Source organism: Xenopus tropicalis, chromosome 5 (assembly GCF_000004195.4).
Source record: "Xenopus tropicalis strain Nigerian chromosome 5, UCB_Xtro_10.0, whole genome shotgun sequence".
NCBI classification, from domain to species: Eukaryota; Metazoa; Chordata; class Amphibia; order Anura; family Pipidae; genus Xenopus; species Xenopus tropicalis.
Genome location: NC_030681.2, coordinates 155,963,421 through 155,970,686, shown reverse-complemented (window position 1 = coordinate 155,970,686; position 7,266 = coordinate 155,963,421). Strand labels below are relative to the sequence as shown.

Genomic DNA, 7,266 nt, shown 5'->3' with positions numbered 1-7,266 from the left:
TGTATCCTGTGCTTAACTTCCCTGGTAGTTTGAACCACATAACCCAAACCACATGGGCATTTTAGTAGATAAACTACAAAGGGTTAATTACGTGTTGCATATGAATTTAGAGGTATTGCATGTCCCTTAGATGGATGACAGACAGATTTACCCTTGATAATTGATGAGCAACAGTTACAGCCTAAGCAGGGGAAGGTACCAATACCAATAAGCAGGGGAAGGTACCAATACCAATAAGCAGGGGAAGGTACCAATACCAATAAGCAGGGGAAGGTACCAATACCAATAAGCAGGGGAAGGTACCAATACCAATAAGCAGGGGAAGGTACCAATACCAATAAGCAGGGGAAGGTACCAATACCAATAAGCCGGGGAAGGTACCAATACCAATAAGCAGGGGAAGGTACCAATACCAATAAGCAGGGGAAGGTACCAATACCAATAAGCAGGGGAAGGTACCAATACCAATAAGCAGGGGAAGGTACCAATACCAATAAGCAGGGGAAGGTACCAATACCAATAAGCAGGGGGAGGTACCAATACCAATCAGCAGGGGAAGGTACCAATACCTCAAGGGCAAAAATTTCTCTGAAAAATACACAGTGTTGCGTAAAACTGCAAAGGCAGCTGCCAGACCTAGCGGAAATACGCGGCGTTTTTTGCTATTTCCACTATTAGCACCATGGAAACGGGATTTGCTTACACCAGTACTAGGCTGAAAAACAGCATGTGTGGCTTGTGCGGCATTTTTAGGCCGAGAAAAAATGCAGCTGAAAAAAAAACGCGGCGAACCTAAATTGAGAACATACGCGAAAAGTTCGCGAACTTCCGAACTTGCGAACACCTGAAGTTCGCGCGAATTAGTTCGCCGCCTAACAGTTCGCTACATCTCCAGCTACCACTACATCATAGGTGTTGGGAGATTCATTCAACAAAACAAACAAACAAACAGGAGGCTCAGTTCTATTACCTCACATTAAATGTAGCTTATGTACTTATGGCAGGTCTTGGTCTTCTGTACCAATCACCTGGCAGTGTTCTCCAACATGTGCTTATGTGACTGACGCGTTACACGCACATAAAAACAAAGTGTCTATTTGGTGTTAAAGAGCCCCTCAATTGGGGATTGACCCCAAGACCTCATACATTCAAAGCATGTGCTCTCCCACTGAGCTACACCCCCCCCCCCAAAGCCTGGCTGGAGTGGTTTTGCTTATTGCCTATAAATTGATAATAATAATCCCTGTGCTTCAACTCAGCCTGAGCTGACTATTGGGTTATGATATACTTGTGACAGAATCAGACCACAGGAGCCATTTGGGAGGCAGCCTTCTGCTGTCAGGATGGCCGAGCGGTCTACGGCGCTGCTTTCAGGTCACAGTCACCCCTGGAGGCGTGGGTTCAAATCCCCCTTCTGACATTTGGCTTCTTGCTGCCAGACATGAATCTGGACTTTCAAACCAGTTTACTCACTGACAACCAAATAAGAATCTTACAAAAGGCCATTCATTTCTTGCTTGATTACATAATTGGATGCTGCTGCTTTCCCATCCATAATCCAACTATGACATCTTTTCAGCTATTGCCATTCCTCCCGAATAATGGATACTATTGCAAGTTTGGGCCAGCTCTCTGATCTCGTAATGCGCAAAAATACGAATGAGCAAGAATGACGGGAAAATACACGCCTTCCCCTCTACCAGGGGTAGCAGGGCTTTGATAGCTCAGTCGGTAGAGCATCAGACCTTTGATTTGTGGGTTCAAGTCCCTGTTCAGACGAGATGCCTATGGCCCTAGTGAATGGGCATGCGGAACTGGGTGACAGGGCTTTGTACCGCAGAGTTTACTACCGCCAATAACCCCCAGCAGGTTGGAAGGACAGTTTGCCCTTGTGGAACAAAGTCATTCCTGAAGAGGCAGAACTTCTTTCTGACAGAACCTTACTTAGCAACTCCTGGGAACAGGACCCTTTATGTCTTCAGTCTCTCCAAAGGTGTCTGTTTGAAGTCCATCCACCCCCATCCCTTTAATAAGACACAGATAGGTAAGGGTCTGCCGGCCTTCGATAGCTCAGCTGGTAGAGCAGAGGACTGTAGGTCTAATCAAGCAATCCTTTGGTCGCTGGTTCAATTTCAGCTCAAAGGGCTTTTTCCTAGTTGGCACCAGCTGTTTTCCCTGCAAGCCAGGGGGGTGATTTCCCAACAACTTGGATTTCAGGGCAGAATCCTGTTGGAGCAGCCTTGTTGACCGATGCGTTTTGAATGAAAAAAATGGGATTTACCACGACAGTATTCCTCTGAACAACTTTGTTTTTAGAAGGAACACATTGACAGGTGCAAAGCATTGTGATTATGAGTGAACTAATGAGGAGTCCTCTCGCCAACAACCAGCAAGAAGCAGAGTGGTACAGTGGAAGCGTGCTGGGCCCATAACCCAGAGGTCGATGGATCAAAACCATCCTCTGTTAGTCCCTTTTGGCAGGCAGCAAACCAACCGAGAATCTACTTTTCAATCCACTGTCTAGAGTAGTTAAAGGAGGGTTTTAGTCAAATGATTTTGAGGATAAATGGTGGCCGGCTGCTTGATTTCTACACGAAATTGAATCTCAGTGCAAAGGAAATGAATGAGAGGAAAGGGAGGTGCTTGCGTGCACTTCTTTTGATCAGGTGCCGCCATCAGAGCAGGGGTTGTGATAGATTCAAGCTACAGCACAGCAGGCACCGTGTATACAATTAGCAGGTGGAGCACAAAGCTCACACTTAATCCTCCTTGTATTGCTAGAGCCTTTGTTTCCACCGAGCCAGTAGAGCAAAAAGACACCCGAACTGCACCAACCAATTACTAGACAGTGACAAAGCTGGCCACGAGGCAAAGCAGCCTGCAGGTGCTGCTGCAACTATACAGTATAATAAAAATGAACACGTACCTGTGGGTAACTAAGGACTCCTACAAGTTGGGCAATGGTGTATGTTGTATCGGCAGACAAGTCTCCCACAAATCCCACCACCTTACTGTTCCCCCAGCAGCTGAAATTGGGAACATTTTGTTGCTTTCCAGAAATTGCACTCAATGCGCCAGAGAGAGACTTTGTTGTAGAACCACAGGAGTCAAATATCTGGTAGCCCAGAGTTATATTGGGCAGGATCCAGGAACTCCTGTTTATCTCCTCAACTGCAAATATGAAGGCCAAGTAATGGCGGTAATATTGCAAAGATATCCTGAAGAATAAGTTACAAAAAATATAACAAAAAAATATATAATCTCGTAACATAATTTCAATTCATGTTCTCATAATCCGTCTTTCTAACTTATTTAATATGTGTCTTATCTGTGCTGAAAATATGTAGAAATTTATCCAATCAATTTATGGACCAAAACACAGGAGGCTTTCTGTCAAAAATTTACCTGTAGGGAATAATGTACCTATTGCCTGAGGAGTCTCCATCTCTTTCTGTTTTCACTTTCTCCCTCAGACAGTCAACATTTCAGTCTATTTTTTGACCATTCTCAAAATCAGATAAAGTTTGAAGCATCATAATGACTATGTAATAAATATATTCCCCCAAAAAATCCTTGGCATTCAGCAATAGTTTAGTGAGCGCACTTTCAGGTTGGTTGTTAGTGAAGAGCGCTGGTAAGGCCCCATATAGAATATGCCGTTCAGTTCTGGTCTCCAGTGCTCAAACGGGACATGATTGAGTTAGAGAGGGTCCAGAGAAGAGCAACTAAGCTGGTAAAGGGTATTTAAAGTCTCAGTTATGAAGAAAGACTGGCCCAGTTGGGTCTGTTTACACTGGAGAAGAGGCGCTTAAGAGGGGGATATGATATATATGGGGACCATACAATATAGGAATCTCTCTAATGCTTTATTTACCAGCAGGGCCTTCCAACTTACACAAGGGCGCCCATTCTGATTAGAAGAAATGAGGTTCCATCTTAATAATCAGAAAGGGTTTGTTACTGTGAGAGCTGTAAAGTTCCCTCCCCCTGAATAAGTCGTACCGGCTGATACATTAAATAGGTACAAGAAGGGTTTGGATGGCTTTTTAGCAAGTGAGGGAATACAGGGTTATGGGAGATAGCTCTTAGTAAAAGTTGATCCAGGGACTGGTCCGATTGCCATCTTGGAGTCAGGAAGGAATTTTTTACGCTTTTGAGGCAAATTAGAGAGACTTCAGATGGGTTTTTTGCCTTCCTCTGGATCAACTAGTAGTTAGGCAGGTTATATATAGGCATTATGGTTGAACTTGATGGACATATGTCTTTTTTCAACCTAACTTACTATGTACTATGTAAGTGAAGGCCCCCAGAAATGCAAACACATCTTAGCCCTCCATCTGGTAAAAACCTGGTAAAAGTCTGGGATGTTTCTCCTCTGTCAGCTACAATCCCCAGGTTCCCTTTAACAGAGTCAAGTTGGAAGTCTCTGCTTTGTATAGTGAAGATATAAAACCAATTTTACGCATCAGATATCCTGTGTAGTTTTTTATATGGCGTTTCACCCAGGAACCACCCCCTCATGTCTCTCAGGCAGTGCCTATTAGTGGCGGCACAAAGATGCACATTTATCGTGTGATTTGAAGCAAAAAGCAAATCTGTCTTTACAAAATTCTAATTCTTATGAATTATTACATGCAAAAAACTCAAATTAAGAAATGGGGCATCTAAAAGCTGGCAAGTTCACGTAGACGTCAGAATTGGGGATTGTAGACTTGGTAGGTGATTTTGTTGTGTTTCCCTTCATTTTAGGTTTTCAAGTTCCAAGTTTTTACATAAATAAGTGCAGACTTTAACTTTTCACACATATTTTCCTTTTTAAATAAAAATTTGAAATAAATTTGAAATCTGTCTTGAAGAGCTGAATTTCCATTATTTTAATTTTGCTTTCTACATTAGAGAATCCAAATAGATCCAGAAGCCCTTCTGCGTGCAGGGAGGCATGAATGGTTGGTGTCCAACCATTGATATGTAACTAATGATGTTAAAATCAAGTTAATATTTTTATAACACGTTAATAACTGAAATATAAAGCCATGAACTTACGGGACACAAACCACCCATGAGTCAGACATGTTGGAATCACTCTCAAAGTAATCATTCAACTGCAGCAAAGCAGCAATAACCCAGTCCCCCGGTTTCATGTCGGATGTGTATGTGTGAGTCCTGAGGGCACAAGCAGAGCCGGGGGGGAGATGGGAATCAGAAGCCACGGGAATTATATACAGTAATACAGCCAGCAGTAACATGCTTCCTTGAGTGGCAGGGACGGGGCATCTGGTAGAACATTCTCCCATAATGTCATCATCACAGAGCGGCTTCTATTTATCCTTCAGGTAGAAATTATTTTGGCAGAACCTGTAATTATTTCTCTCTGGATTAAGAAGAACAAAAGGAAGTGACCTACTGAAATAAAACAAAGACATACTGTTTTAACACTTCCCAAAGAAGAGCGGCAGTTGTGGTGTAACCCTTTCCTTAAAGTTCCTTCACGATCAGGGACTGGCAGTGGCCGAATCAGTGGGAAGCTCTCGTGCCCATTAGTGCTCTTGCACTTGCACCCCTGCCATTATAAATAACCCCTATTGTTTTGTTTCTTTTTCTTTGCCCCAAGTTATGCCAGATTGTCCCACCAAACCATGGTTCCAATATTAAAGCTACAAATTTGTTAGTTCCAGAATAAAATGTTAAATGGCAGAGGAAATTATTTGCTGTGTAAACAACATAATTTAGAAATAAAAAGTCCCAGTATCCCTTCAAGAAAAAGCTAGTTTAAAGCTTAGTTTAAACTGGCCATGGACTAGTTATACTGCATTGAATGGGCTGTGCCTCTGTTTTTAGGTGTCTGGAAGGCAATGAGGTCTCCATCTTAAACTGCACGGGGTCCTGTTCACTGTAATTCCCCCAAAAGTGGTGGGGCAGCTGAAGAATGGCGGGAGGAGTCTGGAGAGAGCCCAGGGATATACACAGGTTTAATTTATAATGAATCATAGAGCCTACAAACTGCCTTTGCAAAGACCAAAAGGTCCCAGGTTCAAACTAAGCAGTGGGGGTTGCACCTTACATTTATATTATAAGCTGTGGAACTGATCAAGAAACTCTGCCTCAAACTGGATTTCATAAACAATAAAACACTTTTATTTTCAAATGCCCCTCTGCTCCAGGAAACCATGCATTTTTTTTAAAAGGACACATTCTGCCGAATCAAAAATGGGTAAATATGTGTTTCTACTACCAATTACTGAACATCAAAGCTTTTCTGAACTTAGTGGTTTTTTAAAAGTAATTATGAAGATTCTGGGAAATCACTTTAAAACTTCCACTTTCAAGTGTCTTATCTTCCACATATTTTTAGGTACCAAGAAAAAACATCCTAAATATGAAAAAGTAAATAGATCTGATCCCACAGATACAAACAGACCAAACAAGCTGTGTCTCTACTGTGGGAAGGGGGTCACTTTTAGCAACGCGGCTACAAAAACAAAGAGTGACTCTCTAACAGCAAATCTTCTAGTAGTTCTTACTTGTAGGTCTCCCTCTGCTTCTCTTTATTTGAAATATCTAATGGCAGTGTAAGTTTATGTTAAATTAGCTTCTCTGTTTACCATAGGTCTGTACACTGGTAACCCTACTCTGGGCAGTATTATACCTGGGATAATAATTCCTCTGCAAATCCTTGCTGGAGCCAGAAGCTGCTCACTAGGTAGCCCTGCCTGTCTATCACACCTAGCATGATCTATTACAGGAGCTGCCTGACCTGTCTGTGCCTACCTACACCCAGGTTCCACCACAATCGCCCCACCTGCTTGTTCAGGTAGAGAGCTTTCACCAAAATAGCCTCCAGCCTCATGGCTGCTCAGCCTTTTATACTACAGCACAGTGCCACCTTATGGCCAAACTGTGGAACTGCAAAAGTTCATGATATGACCCAGGAAAGGGGACCTACATCCCATTACACAGAGGAACCTTATAGCTGTCCAAATAACTTGTGGACTGTCAGTGAGAAAGGGCACAATTTACCAGTTCCTGACAGCAGCAATCTCCTTATTGCAGGGAAATCACGGAGCTGAAGGAACAACCCTCAGCAATTCAGGAGCAGAAGGGAATTTGATTTCAGCCAAGATGGAGGACAACACCCTTTGTTAACCCTATACCTTATCCTATGTCAGTTGTGGTTGCTGATGGCTCTCCTGTCTGGTCCTGTGTGTGCAAAAATGAAAAACCTTTTACTTTTTTATATTCTTTATTTCTTTAAATATTTACAAACAG

The 7,266-nt window shown here is 42.7% G+C and overlaps 1 non-coding gene across 1 annotated transcript; it reads left to right on the top strand.

Moving 5' to 3' along the window:
* The first annotated feature begins 2,059 nt into the window (after window positions 1–2,059).
* trnay-gua lies at window positions 2,060–2,145 on the top strand. Its single transcript is given in 2 exon segments — window positions 2,060–2,096; window positions 2,110–2,145. It is a non-coding gene; the product is annotated as a tRNA-Tyr (tRNA).
* The last annotated feature ends 5,121 nt before the right edge of the window (window positions 2,146–7,266 follow it).